Raw genomic sequence first — 23,961 nt, 5'->3', positions numbered from 1 at the left:
TAGGGGCGATCTCTGATGACATTTTTGGCTCTTAATCAGTGACATGCGTTCATATGTAAGCGATTCCCGAATTTTGGACGACGCTTTTTTTTAACACCTAACTCATTGAAAGTAACATTTACATAGAATTACAATAGCAATCACAGACAACATACCAAATTTCATTTATTTTCAACATTACATTTTGGAGTTATTGTGTTTACATGTATGCGAAGGTACCGACTGATAGATGGTCATCCTTTACATATTTGGTTCAAATTTTGGTAAGAATCTACATTTTAAATGCTACATCTATACACAAAACTTGTGCTTACTTTTATTTGGAAAGTTGGACAGACAAGCTTCTTCACAAAATACAATAAGAGCTATTTCGGCCACATATTATATATGAGTGTTAACGTTATATTATATATAGTGTGTGCGTGCGCGCTGTTTTTTTTTTTTTTACACGTTTTTTTTATCCATTTAGACGTCAACAGGCTGGCTGTTGTTGGATACTGAAAAAAGCGATTCAGTAGAAAGAAAAAACAAGAGTTATAAGCAAAAGGGAATATGTTATCATAAAAAATAGTAACTTAAAGAAGAAGAAAAAAAAAAAAAAAAAAAAAAAAAACTCCTTTGTCACAATTAACAGGTAAAGAAATAAAAACATAAAGTCTAAATATATTGTATAATAAAAATATAAATATGATGTGATAAAATAAAGAAATCAGAATATTTTGATTCGAGTCATTTTGCGAAAAACCCTTATTTGATGATGATGACAATAATAATAATAAAAACGGGTTTACTGATCGAATAGCAGTGAAAATTATATCAAAATCAATTATTAAAATTCATTGAAAAATTTTCTGTAAAGTTTTGTGATTTAATAATATATTTAACTGCTTACTGGTTCTTTTACCTTTGATTTTTTGTACAAAAAATGTCGAAATCCGTTTTCTCACATCTTTTAGTTAGTTGGCAAAGCAATAATCTTACATTCAAGGGCAGCAAATCTTCAATAACGAGTGGAATTTTCCTGGCTGAAGCATTAAGGTATATACGGATTTTAATTCAGTTGCGTTATTCACAATTATTTGTACTGCACTCGAAATGGCATAAGTCTAAAATTTTTATCTTTTAATTTGTAGAATCATGTACACAGCAGTTTGTGCTTAAAATTCGTCGAAGTGAGCAATATTGTTCATAGATCAGTCGAGGTTATAATTTAGTATTTCAGATATTTTCACAATATTAACATCCAAACAATAAAGGCATCGAGTTCACACAAGCGCACAAATAATTACTTACCGGAGGATGCCACTCAGCTAAGATTCATTTTCTGAAAATCCCTCATACTGTGGAATCTACAATACAAAAAGGTAAAATATTAAAAATACAAAGAGACAAATAATCAACAGCAATTAAAATGATCTCTAAATATAAGAGTTATTTAAAAATATATCGATGCAAAAGAAAAGAACATTAACCCATTATTGCCAATTTTTTCAATGAGTTTTTTGGCCGGATAAGTTTATACATATATATTATATATATACAAAAAGTTGCATAACAGCTGTTAATAATTGCATAACTCAAATTATGTTTTGTTTTGAAAGTATTTGATATGTTTGAAAAAGAATATCATTATAAAATGAATGATAAAATCATTTCAATAAACAAGTAATATATATCGATTTCTCTTTAGGACAAAAAAAATTTTAGTTACTTTTTATTAAATAATTACAATTAATATAAGTATGTATATTCATATGACAGAATTACAATATTAAGTGGCAAAATTTTTTAATTGAATTCCTACTCATTTCCTTATATCATTTATATATATTTTATATTATTTATGATCGGGTGTCGCGTCAGCAATCTCAGAGCTTGGTGATAAACTTGGAGACCATTTGGCGACCAAATAGAAATTATTGGGCAAATTTAATTAATATTTGAAAAAGAACTGTATTAACATTAAGTGTCATCCCCAAGTTTAAAAAAATGTATTTGAACTTGAGTGGATGAATAAAAAGTAACGATTCAAAATTTCAACAAGATTATATATGAACTGATAGTAGGAATTGAAAAGCAAAAGAATGAGTAAGTAACATATCGTCACTATAACCTCTGAATTACATATTTATGTCCGGTATTACATTATAATACAAAAAACAAATAAAAAAAATTGAATGCTCCAAGTATGAAAATTCTGTTCCGTTCAACATACTGACGAATTTCAAATTTGCTCCCTTTTTATAAAGAAAAGCACAGAATACATACTCTCCGCAACACATAATATTGATTGATATATATAAACTGAAACTAAACTGTCAGGAAATAAACCAAATGTATTTTTTAATGCCGAGTGCTGAAAGAAAAATTCCAAAATACCCAAATGGAGACGGTGGCAGCGAATAGATTAACAGTGGGAATCTGAGATTGACTGAAGTAACAAATATAACAACATGCATTACTTATTTTTTCATGCAAATCTTAAATACATTGCTGTTTATTCGTTCTTTCGGGATACAACAATTTTGCAATCGCATCTGCTACTCGTTATACCTAAGAAGCCACAGTTGAGACAAGAAATCACAAACTGATTACCTAAATTTCAAGAATAATATGTTCGTCAATTTCAAATATTTCATCACTTATATCTCGTCTGATGAAATGCAAAGATATTTTTCCCAATACAAGGGGAACGCAGAAATATTTTTTCGAATACAAGGTGAACACAAAAAATGTAACTACAGATAAGTATTCTTGAAATTATACAAACTTATGAAAACTATAAAATGCTTTTTCGAATACATTGTTTTCTTGTACAAAATTGTTTCGACCAATTTTTTCCATCTCCTGACAAACTTTTGTATACTATAGAAATAAAAAGGAAATGTGCGAATAATCACCAAAGATCTTTGAAGGCCAGATTTTAGATCAAATCATGTTGTTTGTAACCGTGTGTCGTATAAAATATGTGTAAAGATAAATGTTCTTTTGGACATTTCAATCGCGACGAAAAGATTTCATTTATGTAGAATAAAAAATTAATTAAACGTCATTAATGTGAGAGAACTTTTCATGTGAATACCAACTAAAGCTCATCTGTCTAAATTCGCTTCTCAGAGACTAAATATAGGAACTTCCTTGTCAATTATACGTACTAGTTCATTTCCTAGTACAGTTAAGATAGTGTTATATAATAGATACAGAGCATACTAAGGTTAGAATGCGAGCTGTAATTGGAAAGTAATTCAGATTGCATTGACAGAAATGAGACGCAAATAAGAAATTTATCAAACATATATGAAAATGCGGCGTTTGGAAAAGGAGCGACTTTTCTTGTATCTTCTATCAAAGCAGCACAATGGAGCACACATGCACACCTTTCCAATTAACCCTATTCTAAGTGATGACGTCTTGACATTAACGATCGACCAGAAAATTCTGAGAACTCACTCAAAGTAAACAATTATGACGCTGTACTTATTTTAACTTCTCACAATACAATTTTAATCTCGTTCTAGTAAATAAAAATTTTTGAAAATAAATCAAGGGTTATGATTATATATATAAAAAAGTCTTTAATCATAATGATTTTATAAATGGAAAGATTCGTCGACGTCTCGGCTCCTTTTCATTCCAATGTCCAATTTCATTTTCTAAAAACATACTTATTTTTCATGTGTGCATAGTACGTATCCAATAATTATTAAATTCTTCATAGCTATATATATTCGCATCGATCCATCTGAAAGTTATGAAATTTGATGATTTTTAAACAGATGCAAAAAGCATTTATAAGTCATATCACTGACTCTCCAACCCGCCCGAAGTCACACTGATAAAGAAAACTGAATGACCGGACCACCGAACTGTGGTTGAGTCCTAAGGGCCATCACCGGCCACGGTACAACCCTTCTCAAAGGAAGTATGTCCCATCATTGATGGGATGAGCCAGATCCCCCCCCCTTTTTATGTACCCTCCAGGGTGGCGAGATATAACCATACCGGATGCATCTCCTCCTCTTTTCGGGCGAGGTGCCCCCCCCAGGGTTTAGCATTTATGTAAAAAAAACTTCTAAACTTCTTTAAAATTTACCAGCACAGGCAGCGTTTTATAAACCAGTAGATATATAAATTTCCGGTGTCATTCGGATATCCTACAATGAAAAGTTACCAAATAAAAAGATGCAACGAATCTTTACGTTTCATCTATCATCACCGAAACTAACATGCAGTTTATAAGATAAGGCGACAGACATTATGAAAGTTTTTTAAAAAATCAGAATGGGTGATTCAGCATCAAAAGTGATACTGAGATTTTAAGTTTAGAAAATTTTCGCCGAGTTGCAATGACTAAAAACGAATTACGAAACATGACCAAGAAATTAGAAGAAACCAGATCTTTGGAAACTCGTTCTGCAATAGGTTAGGGACATCTTTCTTCGGGAAATGCGATAATATGTTTATAAATTGACACGTGTTCAGCAGCAGTCAAATGATTATCTAGCCAATTAGCATTCTTTCTCATTGCGGGATTGATATGGATTGGTTTTGGAACTTTCTATGGGTAGATGAAATACGATACCATCTGGACGGTGCAGTGAATACACAGAACTGCCGAATTGCAGTGAAGAACTTCTGCATTCGATCTTCCAAGTTCTATCGCATTCTCAGAGAGTTATGTCATGGCGAGAATCCGCTGCAACTTATATCTCAGTTCGTTATTTTTCAAAGAACAAAATGCGAGGATCTTCATATCAGCTCCGGAATCGAAAAGCTTCAGTTAGGGAATAACAATTTTACAAAAAACAGTCTCTATTTCCATCATAATTCACCTGCTAGGTTCCACACCAGAATCGCTGGCTCAAGGCTACTTAAAAGAGTTAATTAGTCATGATAATTCAAAAACTAGGCGAAAATCAAAGATGGCATTTCCAGTCACACCGCAACATTTCAATGAGTTTTGCTGGACGTGTTTGCTGAACATGTTATTTTGATATTTCAAAGAGCTCTTAGCAAATAATGATCAACAAATTGAATATACGATTTGTCTTTACGAATCCATTCTAGAGCGTAATTTGGTCGAACAGATGCAATAATCAGTAATGGCCACTTTGAAGAATATTTCTGTTATTATATATTTTTAGTTGTCCTCTCTTCATTACGAAGCTTCTTGATTTCCATAACTTTCAATATGGATATATATATACAGCTCTGAATGGAATATCTTGATTTACTTATAATCCAATACATTTTTGGAATTATGTCTGTCAGTGGTTCGATGAATACAATAATTTAAAAATGCTTTGCACCTAAAGCAATGAAATTAGATAAATTGTTACACAAAATTCGTGAATTTCAGTCAAATGTTGAACGAAATCCATTCAGAAAAAATGTGTACGACTGTATGTGTGAGCTTGACACAAAGCGGAAAGCGCAAGATAGATAACATTTGGTACACTGGTTTAGTATCTAAAATATAGACTTATATCAACAAAAACAGTCGGGGGGGGAATTGACCGGTTGCTGACGTGTACTTTAGCATTCGAGTAAATATAATAATTAAAAAATGTAATAATTTAGATAAACGAAATTTAGTTCATAATTTAAGCACGTGAAGTGTAGTTTCTAATCAAATTTGAAACCACTTCTGTCCAAGAATTGACCGAAAATCGTGCAAATCAAAAACGCAATAAAAAATAAATGAGATTTAGTATCTAATCTTGTGACAACAATAGCAGTTCTATGCCAAATTTCAGTCGGTCGAAAAAACTCCAAAATAATATTTAATTTTCCTTTTCTTAGTGTATTAACTGCAAGTCACCGATTAATCGCCTAAGACCGTCCACTAGATTCAGTAAAAACGCTAGATTCACAGGAAAGTTCGATATTTCTTAAACTATTGTTCATCAATACCATGCAATCAATACAAAAGTGCGTATTTTTACTATATTGCGAAGCACAGAAGTCTCGGTTGTGGGATTTTCTGAAAATAAAAATCTGAGCACTTAGTGCCATTTATCACCTTGCCCATGCAACATAATTTCATTCGGGAGGGAATAATATATACACGAGAAAGTTTTGGGAAGAGCACCCTCATTGGTTGTTAAAGGTCTTTTTTTTTTAAAAAAAAAAATCTTGAATTTATTCAATAAGATTTTATTTCATTTGGAAAGATCGTTCGTTAATATCGTACCAAGTTCAAAGCCATACTTTTAAAAACGTTTCGATGAACTTTTAGTTTTAGCATCGCATTTTTTAAATTACAGATATTAGACGCCTTTTTAACCTTTTAGTAACTACAATTCAGACATTTTTTGTTAATGTTATAATAAATATTGTATATTAAATATTTATTATATTACATACTTGCCTTATAATTAAAAGCAGGGTTCCAAATAGCATACAAACCAGATAAAGCAATAGAAAATTAGGCAAATAGAGAGCATGTAAAAGCTATTTGCATGCATGAGCTATTTGCTGGCTTTAACTTTTAAAGAAAAAAAAAATCTATATTTTATGCTAAAATTGCCCAAAATTTCTAATTCAGTCGTTTGTTTGACTTCGAAACAGACAAGAATCCGCTTTGAAAAACATATAAGAATGCACAGGATCCTTGAAACATTCATTAGAAATTTCAAAATCCAAATTATTGAATGCAACTGAATTAATAATAGCACTGAATGTTCTAGGATTATTATTTTGATTCCACCCATCAAAACTGTTCCTTAAAGAATTATTCTAATAAAAAAAACACTATACAGATGATTTTAAAAACAAAGCAAAAAGCCTTGGCGATTCTAATAAAAATATTTTAATGTATTTAATAAAGAAAATATTACATAGAACAGCAGAATTTTTTAAAAATTTTTTACATTTTAATTGTCAGGTATCAGTAATGAGTTATTTACTAAATTAAACCCTCTACGGTCTCAGTTTATGCGCATAGTATAGAAACAATTCTTCCACTACAAAAAGAGCAGGAAGCTGTCCAGACCAGGAATACAAGAAGAATTTTTTTTTTCTGCCATTGGTCAAACATTCTGAATAGAATAGACTATTGAAAGGGGAATGTACAAGAATAATAGACGTCAAGGCCCGGCGCAACCCAGCCATAAACCGACACGATGAAGTATTTGCGAAAGGCCTCTTTCAATGGAAGAAAGATACAAATGGCAATTTTCGATTTTCATAAATGGCGGAATCCTCATTAAGGAGTTCTTCGTTGAAAATAAGAATAGGCATTTCTCTCCTCCCCTCCTCCCTCGATTTCTTTTCTTAAAATCTGTTAGCTACAAAAATAAAATTAAAACACTGTAGCAGGACAATGCGTTAGACTTGATTCATCTATATTTTGTTTTTTAAATCTGATCTTTATTATATAGCTGTGATAACACAACAAAAAGCATTTAACATTGTCACAAAAAGTGTGAATATAAATGCAGTCACTACAACAATGAAACATATTACAATAAAATATAATTAAAAATATTTTTAAAAATGATTTAAAAAAGAGGAAAAATTGTATGAAAATTAGTATAATTGAAATGTTTACTTTTAAATTTTAAAGTGGCGAAAAAATTGTTTATTGTGCATTAATACAATCAGAAGTTATTGAGGAATAACATTAATGTATTTATTTATTTTTAGTTAAACTAATTGAAATGTTAGAAGCATCTTTTCTTAATAACTACCTATTATCCAAGAATAAACAATGTGCTAAACTGTTTTATATAGATGATGTTTAACGAACTGTCGTATAAAGCATTTTTAATGATCTCCCCACCTCTTATGCATGTTGCAAGAGATAGTTTGCAAATCTGTAAACATTATCTGAACACATACAATTCAGGAACGGATAAATATTAATGTTTCAAAGTCGAAAGACGAGTTATAGATTTATCTTTTCAACCTCTTCTCATATAGGCTGTTTCTAAGGAACTTTTACAAAAGTATCGTGGAAAAAAGAAAAACACCTTGTTTCTTGCATGAATGTAAAAATATTTAATTTTGAACAGGCATTGTTATGCCTTTATAACCGATTTAGTACCTGAAGCAGGTGATCGTTCTAGCTCCAATGCAGACACTGCAACTGTACAGTAAAACGAGACACATTTCTGCTTTATATTACTAACGATTGCATAAAAAAGGTACCACTCAAGATTTAGAAATAAATCATACACCACATCTACTCACTACCACTCTTTCAGCAAATACTCGGGCAAAAGAATTCACCCATTGTGCATAAAGCTAAAAGCATCCCGATGCTTTCGATTTTCAAAAACTGTTTCCGGTCATTGGGAATTCAGAAATCCATAGACCTGTGTTAAAAATTATTAATTATTTGAAAGAAGAGAGTCCTTAAAGACATATCTTCTTGTTTTATCAATAACAGTCGCATTTCTTATACAGGAAAATGTTCCTCATACGTGCCTAAATTCCCTTTTATGAAAATGGAACGGAATTGGGGGGGGGAGGGCTTCTCCATGCAAAAACCTAATAAGAGACTATTTTTAAGTATAAAAAAACCCCACGGTAAGGGGAAAAAATTTCTGTAATCGATATTTACTACATGTCATACATTTAGAGACCAAACTTCAAATACTATTGCAATGACTTCCATACTTCTACCTTCTCATACAAGAAACACACAAGGAGAAAACATATTAATCACTAAAACATTCGAACTCAAGATTTTGGCAGATCTCCACGTTTCAAACCTCTCTGAGGACGAGAAACACAATTGGTAAAATCATATCTGTCAATCGCTGTGAAGAAGATAACTCAAAAATACTCTGAACTAGCCGATTTTGGTAATTGAATTTTACACAAATTTGTAGATTTCTTTCAAATTCTAAACACTGACGCGAAATCTGTTTGTATTGCTGTTCACGTATAAATGCAGAAGATAACTGTAAAAACGCAAAGAGCTAATATAAATAAAATTCGGTACAAAGTTCAGTGTCTAAAATGTTCGATTTTTATCAAATCCGCCAAAGGCCTGCCTGTCGGTGTGTAATTTTCATACATATAAATGCAATAATTCTTAAATAGAATGACTTAATTTGGTATGTGATTATAACTGTAGCTCTGCGCTCATTTTCATTTCAATGGGTCGGAAAAGGGCGATCAAAATACATATTCGACTTTTGGTTTTGTATATTAACCATAAGCCAGGAATGAATCGCCTAGGAGCCCACGATAGATCCAACAAAAATGCCAAACTCGCACCAAAAAATCAATATTTCGTAGCTATTATTGGCCAAACAAGGTATTCCCGGCTTTACCCAAAGTCCACGGGGGGGGGGCATCTATTAGTGAGCATACGAGAAAGTTTTGAGGAGACTACTCTTGTTGGTTTAGTCAAATTTTCAAGAACAATATCAAGAAACTTGCAAAAATGGGAACCAGCAGTAAGCATATTGTAAAAGTTGTCTAAAATGAAAGTATTTGAATGATAGTATTTGAACCCCCATTTTGTTTCGAGATTTGTTTGTTTCGACTTAACATAGATGCAAACACAGACTACATTCAAAATGTACAAATATGGAAACAAAATGGGGAAAAAAGCATTTGGATTTGAAAAGTCCATTTTGGCAGAATTTTGGATATATTTTTCTTGTAATTCTATGTCAGAAGAAACAGGTGAATGGTAAAACGGAATGGAAACGGTAAAACGACCTTTTGGTCCAAGAAGGATGGACCAAAACAACTTATTATTTTTATGTAAATTGGACAAGCTCTTAGCTGTACTTGTTCAGAAGAAAAATGTTCTAATTTAAATCACACATTTTGCAATAACAAGGATAAAAATTCCATAACATGTCAAGCACTCTATCACACTTAATAAATACATATCTGAAAAGGAAAAAAATGATTGATACTCTGATATCTGTTTACCTGGAAAGAAATTAAAGCACTATTCATTTATTTAAAACACTGCTTATAAATAAAATTTGTAAAATTAATTTTTATAGCGAAGACCTTCAACAAAAGGATTAGACGGTTCACACTGCAAAATGAAATTGCCAAATAAATTAAAAAAGAAACCTTACAAGCGATGTTCAAATATAGCAGGCTTCATTTATTGCTTTCATACAAGGAGTCACAGGTCTCAGAATACAGAAACTGTATCCTCAGTTGCTAAGCTTTCATTAACTACTTGAATATCAAACAAAGACGAGTCTGACAAAATATCCTGGTCTTAAGGCGTAAGTTAAAAAGTCGATTTTTTGCGAAAATATAATTTTATTTAATTTTCTTAAGGTTTGAACAGTTTTGAATTTTATTTCTAAGCCCCATTCTTTAGGAATTGACACTGATTTTTATATTTGCATTTTCATACATTTTAATGCTATTTTACATCTTTAGATGCTTTTTTCTCAAATTTTAATCTTTGGTAGAATTTTTGTATGGAAAACTTCATAAATTAAAATCTAATAAATATTTTTTTTTGTTTAAAATTGATGTAGTAATTTCCCAATATATTCTCTACTTCAGGAATTGCAAAGCAAGTAATCTGTCCATTTAGAAACCTTCTATAGCTGTCTTAATGCTTTTCAGTGTAAAAAAAATAGAAAATTTCATATTATTTATCAATCGAATTCCAATATTTAAAGAAAGGATGGAAATAAAGCTTTTTTTTTTTTCAGGAACTAGGTAATAGATTTCTTAAGCTATCTCCAACATTTTAAGCAAATCATTGATAAGCCTCTAAATTAAAAGATTTTTTTTTTTTTTTAAATTTTTGCTAAAAATAGTATAAAGACATTTTTTTTTCCAATTTTTTAAAAAAGTTTTAGTACTTAACTGGTATATTTTGGTTCCACAGGTTATTTTTTAAAAATATTTTTCATGTAAAAATTCAAAAATGTAACTATTTTAGAGCGTTTTTCAAAAAATTCATTCTTGAATGTAGTCACTTAAAATAACACAACTCATACCAGTGGTAGAAGATGCGTGAAATGAATTCATTTCGTTCGATAATAATTAAATTATATTTTTCAAAAAGGGACATAGGTCATTATGTCAAGTTTCATTACGAAATATCTCCGACTTTCAGAAATGGGGGAAGGGGGGGGATTTATGCATGTCCTGAGAAAGCTGGACCTTTCGATTTCCGTGATTCATGGAAGCTCCGAGTCAAGATTATCTAATAAAGAAGTGCACTTTTTTCTTCAGCAATGAAATAATCGATAAACGATCATCGTTAATCTCACCGTAGCATGAAATGCTGTTCCAGATAGCATGTCTTGTCAGGAAGCAAACATTCCGGACTCGTGAGAGCAATCCATTATTATCTACTCGGAATAACGGTCTCTTTTCTTTAATAAAGATCCTTCAGAGGGTCTTTGGACTAGAACAGGGTATCTTAAATTACAGACGGACATAAAAAATGGCGTAATATAAAAAGGGTAGATTTAATATATTCTTTTCAGCTTTTGGCGTACATAATCTCATAAGCTTCTATGACATTCTTCGATGCTCAGTATTTATATAATTTATAATATTTATATACCAAAAGAAAATATATATAGTTAGCAGCCTTTGGCGACCCACTTGTTCGCCTAGATTACTGACTTTTTAATCTATAAAAGAATATATATTATTTTACCTTGTTAATTGACACGAATTGATAAGCATGAATTCATTTGAATGAATTAAAATTAAAAAGCGTATTTATTATGAAATAAAAGCGAAAGTAAAAATTCTATTACGGAATTAATAATTGGTAAGAGCACGCGTTTGAATGTTTCGAAGCATGAGTTTGAATTCCAACATAACATTTAAAAACGTGTATCAAATTGAACTAAACAATATTGTTAAAATTACAAGATTATTAACTATGCCTATTCAATGAAATTTCATTTCCGTAACTTTTTTAATCTTAAAATGATACAAAGACATTTTTTTGTGAGGTAACTGTTTTGGAAGAAATTAACGTCACTTTCCACAGGCAAGTCAGCGAGTATCCATCAGTTGATGGTTAAGCCTGTTTTTGCGTTCGATTTAAACTTTGTTTGAAATTTATTTCTTGGCTTCTTTCTCCTAAATAAGTTGAGTATTTTGTTGACGAGGCGAATTCTTGCCACCACATTTTATAACACTTTGCAGCTTCATCAATTAACTAAGCGAAGTGCTTAATTTAATGCAGCTGCAAATATAGTCAATGAAGCTATCTAAAATTCACACGATATTTTATTTACATTTGACAGTTGCTACTCGACAATCTATATTTATAATAAAGCTCAATGTGTGTGTGCGCGTGCTGGCGCTCTATAGGCCAGACTGTTTGACCTACAGCTACCAGAGTTGCATACCTTGGAGATCGGAAATGTGCACCTTGGAACTATTTTTTTTAATTTTTAATTAGAATTTTAATTAATTAAAATTAAGCGAAATTCTGATGTCGTTTCGCGATAACTTCCGAAAATATTATCGCACAAACATGATTTTTACATCATCATTAAAGATAAAAAATTAGCTTTTTAATGATACAAATGTTTTAATATATGATTTAAACTTCTATTTTTAATGAATCTTTAAAAAAATATTTTACTATATTTTTCAGCAATTAATTTTGAGCAAAATAAAATTTAAACTGTACGAGCACGTTTCGAGTGCATGGAAAAAAATTAGCTTTTAATTAAGTGTTGCCACCACATTGATAAAAGCCCAAAGTAGAAACTATTACTGGAAATTAAATCTAGAAAAGTGTAATTTTCAGCACGTGTCTACACGAAACGAAATAAATAAGAAATATAATATTCTCTAAAAAATAAATGCAAGATAAAGTTTTCTATGGTCTTTTACAATATCTACATTATTAATTCAATAAATAAGCTTTATTTACAGCAATTATGGTTTAATACATATACAAGATATCCACTTAAATGAGCGACCAAGAGCAAATTTGCAAACCGTTGGCAACAAATAAACTGCTGTCAACAAAATGGTCAGAATGAATTAAATAATTACATAGGTCCTCTGCCCTTTGAATCATATTTAACAAAATATTCTTGAGACACCAATATTTTAAATAAAAAATTGTTGAACTCCAATCAACTAAATTAATCACTAAAACTGACTAATTTATGCAATTTGAATATCATTCTTCTATAAAAACTGGTGATTTTAGACCACTTCATCGACCGTCTCGAAGATGATACCCCAGTCAGCACCCAGGATTTCTCAAGACTAAGGCCTATGAAAATGCCAATTGTTCTAAAACTATAATATTCAAAACTTCATAAATCGGTCAGATTTGATCGCAGAAGTTAGTAACATTTATTTATTTAAAAGTTGGAGTGTGAAAAATATTTCACAGAATAAGATTCCTCAGAACTAACAGACTGTATAAAATTTAAACAGCATAATTTTTTGAAGTATATATGTAGACCGAAACAAAATAAAATATTATTGACGTGATTTAAATTCCTTTGAAAACTGAAAACTGAATTTTATGATGAATCTGAGAAATTTTGTTCCGAGAATGTTTTGTTCTTTGAGATATTACATAAATTATCAAAATTATTCTGCAGTGCACATCAGGCTGTTTTCAATACTCATATTTTTAAAAAATGCTTAGTTTTAGAAAAAAATATTTTTTATATCAATAGCAATTTAATCATTTGCACTTTAAAGTTGAAATTGAATTTTACGGGTTAAAATTAGAGAGATTTACGAGCAAAATTAGAACAGTACAATTAACAAATTATTGGCTTAAGGCCTACATAACAGTGTAAGTGAATTATATGATTACCAATATTTGAAGCGTAAAAATATTTTACTGAAAAACATAATATGAGACCAACATACCTACAATATAAATTGAATATTTTAGCGGGCATTAATATTGGCGAACCGGCTGGTCGCCAAAGGCGGCTAGTGAGTAATAAGGATGATTTCTGTTTCACGTACGTTAGTTTTATATTATATATATATCAGAATTTGCAATCGAAATCCACATATAAGCACTTTAATCCAAGGCACGTATCTTTATATATTATTTGTGGATAATTACAAATCAATTTCTAATTCTATCATTCGAATTTCTTTCTTTTCCACCCGTTCAGAGCTTTTTGCAGCACTACTAAACATCGAACGATACTAAAATTTGTACACATACTGTTCAAAGTAAATGCCCAAGGATTCTCCAAATAATGCTTCTAAAATAATCTTCCAGAGAGCGGGTTTCGCTAAAAAAAGTTTAATAAAATCTGCAGTAAAAACTATAAACATAACATATTTAATTACATAAAACCTTTTCAATTAAAATTTTAATTTTTACTTAAAAAGTTGTTTAAATTAAATTTAAAAAGCATTCCAGGAACTCGGTGGATTCAGTCCATAACTAATTCACATGAAATGAAATAATTTTAATGCAAATAATTACAATAAAAATTCTTTTTTTTTTTCTTGCGAAAATAAGATTTTTTTTAAATGTGATATTTTTAATGTTTGAATAATTGTCTTTATAATACCGTTTAAATTTTGTTTCTAAGCCAATATTTTTGGAATTTACATTGATTTTTATATTTGCATTTATAAATGTTTGAATGCTATTTATGCTATTTTCTCCAATTCTAACTTAAGTAAAATCTTCTTACGAAAAACCACATAAAATCTAATGAATATTTTTGTTCAAATTTGGTATAAGAATGTTTTTGGTGATCGTTCCTGAACAAAAGATAAGTAGTCAATTCATTTAGAAATATTCTATAGTTGTTTTAATGCTTCACAATGTAAAAATTTTTTTTAAAAAAATCATGTAATTTATTGATTGAAGCCAATATTTGAAGGGTGGACAGAAATAAATAAATTAGGTCACGTATTTTTCAGGCTATTTACAAAATATCAAGCAAATTGCTTAATGAATCTCTAAAAGATTTTTGCTTTATATCTCTTTTTAGTTCCCTTCCCAAAAGCCGCTGAGAACATTAAAGAAGAGGTGTATAGTAGAACAATTATTATTTAAAAAGAATTTTAGAAAATATGCCACAGGTGGTGAAAAATACATGTGATAATCTACAGTAAGCAGATCAAATGTTACAGACAGGGAAGATAGTGAATAATATCAAGCGTTTGATGCCGTTTCTGGTAAGATGTCTTTTCACTATTCAGTCATTTTTTTTTTTTTTTTTATCGCACGTATCTTGAAAATCATCATCTATAGAAAGATTTTGAAATTAATATTTTCATTGAAAAATTTTTGATATCCTATTCTGAATATTATGTTTGCAAATTTAGAAGATACTCTCTAATAAAGGCATTATTGCAGAGAGTGCTTTACATAGCATTTGCATATAATAGTTACGAAATATTAATCTTTGGCGTGAATTTAGCATTTTTACTGATTCCATCGTGTGATAATTGGCGAGATCTTTCACGATTCATTCCTGTCGAAAACCGAATTTGTGCTTTGTACACGCTCTTCCTAACTGATTGAAAGTAAAATTTGACACGGAACTACAATTATAGTCACAAAGTAGCACATTTAATCTCTGCGCTGATGAGTTATTTTTGTCACAGACAGATATAATTCCAAAAATGCGATTTCCAAGCTTAGGGAGGTCTAAAATGTGGAGATTTGTGAAAACTTCGAGTAGTAATTTTTTGACGATTACAATACTTTATATTTCGTATGCGAGAAAGTAAAAAATATCCAGAAATCATTTCTTTTTCCTTAGTCATAGAGAAAAGCCTGTGCATTGAATTGTTTTAGACTTCATTTGGTTGCACAACTTAAGTCGAATAAAACGGTACTAATATTAATTTTTAAAGATTTTTATCGAGAGTGTATCTGAACTTCGATGCATCTGTTCTTTAACGATTCTAACTAGACAAGAAAGAATAAGAAAAAAAAAAATCTATAAATAATTCTTACGTTATATTATTCAGGGTATCTCAAATACATGCTATATATGTTAATTACAATCATGTTTTCACAAATTTGCAATCATGTTATTCAAAAAATTTCATTATAAGTTCTCAATAGTCTTCTGTATGTGAACTAATATCCGCTTACGTCAAGGATTGATTGTTTAAGATAAAGAGAGTTCATTTGTATAAAGAAGCAAGATGTGAGAATTTAAGGTCATGTTCAAAAATGAAAAAATTATTCTCATAGGTCACTTGTCTAAAATTTTAGCAGTATAAAATACTATTACTATTTTATACTAGATACTGATGACTGCCATTTCGGGCATATTGTACATAGCAATTATTTCGCGTTCTCTAAAGTTACTTAAGAATCACAATCATTCACCATGCAATTGGGATAGCAAAATAGCTTTTAACCTTCTCAGGAAAACAGAAAGCAATCGTCGTTTCTTTTTCAAATGGAAAGACAGAATTCAGTGAGGTTTCTCCTTTAATTCCGTAAATTTAGAATCTAATTCATGCTTTCCTTTTCAGAATAGTTCCTATAGTCAAATTTCTTTTCCGATAGATTTTTGAAGGGAGACAAAACCCAAACATGCATCATTTGACTACAATTTGTATCGCAATTCCCTTGAATTATATAACCTTTCATTTTCATGGCTTCTCTGTATTTATACGGTTATACAGTTTATGAATGCTAAATTTGGAAAGTGCAGTATGTTCTTGAATCCACTTATTTCCTTTTCATAACTTAACCCTTTGCATTCAGATGGTGCCTATCACTCACTATTCAAGACGGTGCAACATTTTTATATTTTATTTGTTTATTTTTCAATTTTTATTGTTAAAAACTCCTTCAGAATGGTAAAAAGATGAATATTAATTTTTTAAAGAAATTCGACTGAAAACAATTGTATGTATTTATTTTTCAGAGCAATAAACAAATCTTTGCATTAGGTAAATTATGTGACGAATTCATTTTTCCTACTGCAAAAAGGTTAATAAATGAGACATGCTATACAATTATTAAAACCGTTTACTCAAAAAGAAACCTTGTGTAAAGACAGGAAAGGAGATGTTTCGCATCTTTTAGGGTAAATTTCAATTTAAGAATAAAAATTATTCTTGGAACAGTTTTCATTTATCGAATATAATCTTAAAGGCAGCAACCGTGAGATCCATTTCAACTCACGGGGAATTGATGATTTTTAACGTTTTACCTCGTTTAGGAATACCCCTTTGAGCATTTTCAGGGAAAGAATGTAGCACGATTCCTTCTGCGAATTGATCACTGCTGTTTAGTCAGATTCAAAAAAATTAATCTTAGTGACCTGGTAACAATTTCGCGACATAGACTGGGTGGTATCGACGAGGATTAATGAACATGTTTGAAATTCCCTAATAACGAAAGAGTCAAAGTTAAACCTGAAGCCACCCATTTTATTCTCAAAAAAAGAGTTGCGGAAACACCAAGAAAATATAGGCGAATCAAGTGATTTGACGTTAACGAGATTCGACTTCGGTAGGCTCATCCCGATGATGGCGGAGCATTTGCTTGTTCCGGATCGCCAGATTCGGGATTTGCAGACGAACTGCATTCCAACGACTGTCACGATGGCACGGTGTAAGTAAAGTTCAGCCAACCATCAGAAAAATACGATTATTTCCAGAAATGTTGTCAGTGACGCCTCGCGAATCCTATTGGCTCCATGCGATCGTTCTACCGGAATGAAATATTTGCGAGGCAAAGGGGAAAACAGCGCTTTATTTACCACACACGCCTCATGTCAAATGGAAAAACTCCATCGAGTCATACAAGAAAGCAGAATCATCCATCTTAATAGGCAACTAAGAAAATAGCAGAGTTAAAGCGTTGCGTAAGCCAAATGAATTCCTTTTGTTTGGTAAATCAAATGCGCCTGCAAATATTGAAAGAATAGAATTCATTCCGTGAATGTTATTGCGACAACTTCAGCAAGCTGATAGGAAACCGTTTCCATATGATAAACAAGATATTCAATTAACAATTTGCGTAAAAAATTAAATGCGATAATGTCAAGTGGTATTATTGCTTTATCCATTCACAGATCACAGTGCAAAAGTTTTTTTGAATTGTATTTGAAACGGATTTTACTTTTCAACAGCATACAATAGCTGAATTCCGCCATTAAGGAAGAAAAAAATCAAGGGCAAGAAACCCAAGTCAGTTGATATCTAACATGTTTATAGTTTATAGGAAAAGGTGTTTTATGCACTGCAAGAAATTTCTTAACATTTAGCAGGATTTAAAAAAAAAAAAAAAATATTGAGAATAATTTCTTAAAATTTTTCTCCATTGCTTTCCATGGAAGAAATTGTTGTAAGAGTTAATAACATTTGGATAAAATACAAGAATCCTGGGGACACTTTTTCCAAAACAAGAGCAAACCCATAAACGCAAGTTTACAGAATTTTACGATATATTGGCCACTCTTTTATATCTAATATTTTAAATACTTGTTTAGTTTGTTATGGTTTGACCGAGAAAGTAGAAGGCTGCCAAGAACCATAGCAGAGCACTACGACAATATAAGAAATACTTTTCAATCATTTCACAGGAAATAAATACTTCTTGCTTTTTTACTTGACTTTTTTCGAAGGGAATTTCTTTAAAAATAAAAGCATTCATATTCACAAAGTGAACTTTTAAAATTTGCAAATACTAGACCGCATAAACAATTATCAACACAATCTGTAACTACAAAAGAAATTGTCAATTCTCTGTGCGTACACTCCAGTAAAAGAAGGAATGATTACGTTCAATAAAATTTTTTCTAGAATATCAGATAGCAGTAATTCTCTTAGACGAATCTTTATTTCGGGGATTATAATACACAGAGTTGATATGCAAACAACGGTTGTAATGCATGATGCTTTCTTTAAAAAGTGCATACGCAATTCCAGATACACTTCTTGAACACGTCTAAGGTTTTTGGTATGCACTCCAGCACGTAGGTTAAATCTTTGCTGTCAAGCTGAAACCTTTGAGAATTAAAAAATAAATAAATAAAACGAGTTAAGAAATCTAGGCTCAGGGGGAGGGAGGCGGGAGAGAATAATCGGCGCTGTTAACTGCAATTTAATGAAGAATAGGTAAATATTCAAATCATATTTGGCTTTAATAAATGTCATTCGAAAACGAATACTAGAAACGGTTTGAAATACAAACGAACTTTAATTTTCACAAAATGATCAAGCCACCGATTTGAGTTTAGTTCAGTTATATTAACATACCGTTTTTTAAAGTAACACCAGGGTTATTATGGGCCGTACCTAGTAATTTTCAACCGCGGTCAGATGATAAGAACGACACCTGAGTTTCCCCCTTCTCCAAACTTCCACACCACACCAGCGGGAGGACGTATGGCTCCGACGGATGTAACGTGCTATTAACGTGGATTAACACACCCGCTTACGCGGCGGTTCTTCGGTGGAATCAGGTCTCGGACTTGGAAGCCCTCCAGTTCCGAAGCCGAGATCTTACCACTAGGCCACCGCGGCCCCATTTACCGATTTGAGGGATGAGTCATGGTTCTTGACCTCCGGATATAATAGATGATATGGTATTGACATGACATTGAGAATATTTAGCAAGTGGTTTTCTTCCGTTATTGAAAGTTGAAGGAGAAAGAATAAGTGACAATCTGATGATACAGATATTTTGTCAAGGGAATCGAACATCAGCTTACGCATAAGAGATTTAATTGAACATTCATCTATTAAAAATGTTATAAATTATCTAAAATACCAGTTTTTATGAATATCAACTGCTATACTATTTAAGCGATTTTATCAGCCCTCTTTTCAAACCTATAAATATATTTAGATATTTCAGAAATCGATCATTAAATAATTTATTACAACGGAATTTTTGAAAAAAAATTATATTTTTAAGGTACAAAAATCCTACTTCCCTAAACGTTCTAATTTCGATAGACGTATACTATCAAGAAATAAAATAAAGAGCATTTAAAAAAAATTAGATAAGCACAGAAAGTGCACAATATAAAGGCTGGTAATAATAAAATATCGAAGTTATTTTATTAATTTTATCTCTCTCTATCCAAAAATAACAGGTAGTAATGACAGTAAAAAAATCTCACAGCATAAATATCGTCCTTTACTATCACACGATATCGTCATTGCAACATCAGAAGAAAAACTTTGCGGGTTCAACCAGATGCAGAAAATAAAATGCAATCATGTTTACAATGGTGGTTAATAGGCACTTTATAGCATGGATCTGACGAGTTGGAAGCTCATCTCCCAATTCAGGCAGCCTCTCTCACAATGTATTTGTTGCGAGAGAGACAAATACAAATGGAAAGCATGCCACAAAGAAATAATAAAGTTGTAATAAATAATATTAAGTAGAAATATACTTTGAAAAAACAAAATATAGCCATATTTAGCTGACTCTGATCGACATTATTACTATAGACCTGTCCGATACCTTTCAATTCTAACCTCAAGCCATCAAATCATCACAAACTATGCAACACGATTTAAAATCTATTTTTCGCATTTGATATTATATATCGTACACACACATTTATATGAATATTAATGACCACTTTGCACCGAAGGCATGACTATGAAGCGTGAGAAAGAGGTTTAATAAGAGAGAAGGTGAGAGCGTTTAATGACGTCCGGAATGCCGGACTTTTTTTATCGTCTTTTCCGGGCTCGTTACGCATTGCTTTCGAATGAATGCAAAGAAAGTCTCCGAGCAATTAGCCAGTTAAATTCATTCTCTTTTTGTGATTTCTAAATTGGACCCTCACAAGAACTCCCATTCATTTACCTTAGTAGCATCCAGAACTCCTCTTTCAAGAGCGAATAAAGATCCAGCCACCCCTTTTTTCTGTGAGGTTCTCATTTTTTTCTCCCTTTTTTTTTTTTAATTGCATATAGAGTGCAACTATCTGTACTATTCCAGAGTTAACCAACTGTAAATTCTGTAGAAACGCTCAGTTCTTTTTTTCTTTTAATTATTATTAATTTCAGTAACAATGTTAAAAGTAAGATCCAAAAATTTGAAGAGGCGGTATGCGAAAATGGCAGACAGGTGTCAGTCCTTAGGAAGCATCCTTCATTAATACGCAAGCATTTTAATGAACATAGTCTTTAATTTTTAAACGATTAAAAATAAATTATTTTTCAAATTTGCAAAACGTGTAGAATGGACATCAAGATCATTCATTAAAACAGCGGGAATGATGGCCCCAAAACTTTCTGGCATGTACTCTAATAAAGATATTATCCCAGAAAACATCTTGCATAACATTGACCTACAATAGTTATGAAATACTAATCTTCGGCGTAAATTAGGTATTTTTACTGACTCTACCGTTTGGTCCTTGACGCATCTTTCGGCGATTCAAGGATGACATGTGGTTAGTAATATTCTAAAATCGAATTAGGTTTTTAAACGCGTTTTTACAACTGATTGAAATAAACATCTGACACAGAACAGCACTTGTAGTCACAAAAACACATGCCAAATTTGATATATTTAAATCATTGCGTTTTTGAGTTACTTTGTTTACATGTTTCTGAGAGTACAGATTAGCAGACGGTCATTGGCATGGGTTCAAAGTTTTATAAATGTCTACAATATAGATGCAAAATATGTTTATTGAATTTTATTCATCTAGATCTTTTCTTTTTGTATCTGTCGTGTTGATTTATACTCGAACAGCCAGCCAGATTTTCATCCGAATAGATGAAGTCGGCTCATCATTTGATAGAAATCTACACATTCGATGTAAAGACCATGTGACAAATTCCACCCCTCTAGCTGAAAGCGTTTTAGGGTTATCTTTGGCACAGAAGATAAATATCCGAACGAACAGACAGACAATGCCAGAAATGTGTTTCTTGAGGTCTAAAACGTGGACAAACACCAAAATCTCGACCTCGAATGTTTTGACGATTACAACACTTCGTATACGAGAAAGTAAAAAAAATGAATATTCTTTGTAAAAAACAGAACGAAAAATAGTTGCGACTGAAGTGAAATGACAACGCTTTAAGTTGATGTTCTTACAATGTGATGGATATATTTCGAGCATCAAGGAACAGCATTATATAGGGTATGTATGCATCATTAAACAAGATTTGTATAAGAAAGTATACAAATTTAATGCAAATCTGTAATGAACATAAACTGTTCGAGTGGAATTCGAAGACAGGAGCGTTTCAAATGAATCAAATCGAACTCCATTTAAACTAAAAATAGTGGGATCTAACCAGTTTATAATAAGCAATTTTATTAATATAAAATCACTTTTGGCGTCTTGTACACTTTCTAAACACTGTTCTTTTAAAAGTATTTATGCATTTTTTACTTTTTATATAACTTTTTTTACACTGTTCATTTTCAAACTTCAAGAAAGTGTTATAAATCTGCTTTTGCAAGCAAATGTATAACACACTTTTGGAAACACACTGCGTGTCGTTCAGGACTGAACATTATCACAATTTGGGTTATGTTATTTTATTAGTATTCTGTGAAATTCTTTACAGTTTTATAGCAAGAGCGTAGTTATAACATTTGACATTATATAAAAGTTTAAAATTAAAGTCCCCAAAGGTTATTGATGTAGCATCATTAACGAAACGGCAGGGAAAACAATTAGAAACGTATTAAATTCCGTCATCAGTTAATATTCTTTTCCTTTCTAGCATATAAAGAGAACATATTGTAATCGACAAAAAAAGTCGAACTCGTCATTAGGAATTCGAAATTTTATGAATCTTTACATTTTAAAGCTCTCCGAGTTCGATTTAATAATAATAAATAACTTTATTATTATTTATTATAATAAATTTTGGGGCATACATCTCTCTGCCTGATGACAATAAGTAAAACACGCATTCAGGAAGAGGAGGGGTTAAATTTGATATGTGATACTAATACCAAATTTGTAGATTTGAAACAAATTTTGTGCGCAATTCACTGAAAAGTTTGAGTGTAACTTTCGAATTCGGCGACTCAAAAACAAAGCTAGATGGATGAAATTGGAAACATAGTATTATCAGAAATGCATATATTAAATTTTGGGCCAAAAGTCCATCCACGAGATTATTATTCATAGATCTGCTAGTAGGTGAACGCGATAACACAGTGAAATAGATAAACTTGCTATGTGGTTTTGGGATCGAAATTTTAGATCTGTGTTAAGATTTGGATCCAATCGAAAGGAAAACGCCAAATATTAAAGCTCACTTTTCTTCAGCGTACAACGAAACAGAAAATGCTGTTTACAGTGTCTTTAACTGCTGGAAGTCCGGGGAAGGGCAAGGGGGGAAACACTCCCGTTTGCGGACTCCGTGACCTTCCGAGATTTGCAAACGTCTCTCTCAACCTTTGCGAAAAGTTCAAGAGATTCTTAAGCAAACAAGACAAGACAATCAAGGAGGCAGAAAAGAGAATGGTACATTGTCTGAGTATACGAGGAAATCGATGACAGTACTCTCTCTGGTTTCCTCCATGTCTGTTGGTCGAAAGTCGATGATTTCTTGTGGAAGATGCGAGCCTCAGCCTTATTTAAAGCAACAAAATTATTTTCAACTTGAAATTAAGGATGATAGGAGTTTTATATAAGTCATAATATCGCGGAAGTCGGGTGAGAGGAGACTGCGAACTTGCTGAAATGTTAAAGTGTTTGCTACTTTTGTCCCTATTTCTCCTATTATACGATCAAGGAATGCAATTACCTAAGCATATGAGAAAATCAATGAGAATAATGGCTTCAATTCCAACACTACACCGATAAAGCATAATAGAGAAAACAATATCATGATTATATACAACTAGCCGCCTTTGGCGACTAGTTTGTTTATCCAGATTGATGGTTTTAGAATTTTAAACGATAATGGAATGAATTTCAAGGAAAACTTATCTTGTTGTTTGATAAGATTCAAAAACACGAATGCAATTCAATCAGCTAAGTGGAAATTAAAACTGAATAGTAAAATTAAGGGGAAAATTCTAGAGAAATAAAACTGATATTAATTTTTTTTTTTAAATCTGAAAAT

General features: G+C 31.4%; 1 protein-coding gene across 8 annotated transcripts in view; it reads right to left on the bottom strand.

Annotated features, from left to right (window-relative positions):
* The window catches only part of LOC129987863 (plasma membrane calcium-transporting ATPase 2-like), a 219,064-nt gene that overhangs the window by 65,498 nt on the left and 129,605 nt on the right, over positions 1–23,961 (bottom strand). For all 8 annotated transcript variants that reach the window (XM_056095830.1, XM_056095831.1, XM_056095832.1 and 5 more), the window contains one exon: positions 1,294–1,349. The gene's annotated coding sequence lies outside the window, so the exon portion shown is untranslated. The remainder of the gene's footprint in view (positions 1–1,293; positions 1,350–23,961) is intronic.

Source organism: Argiope bruennichi, chromosome 10, assembly GCF_947563725.1.
Source record: "Argiope bruennichi chromosome 10, qqArgBrue1.1, whole genome shotgun sequence".
NCBI lineage: Eukaryota > Metazoa > Arthropoda > Arachnida > Araneae > Araneidae > Argiope > Argiope bruennichi.
The sequence above is the reverse complement of the archived record's forward strand: the minus strand, read 5'-3'. Positions and strand labels throughout refer to the sequence as shown.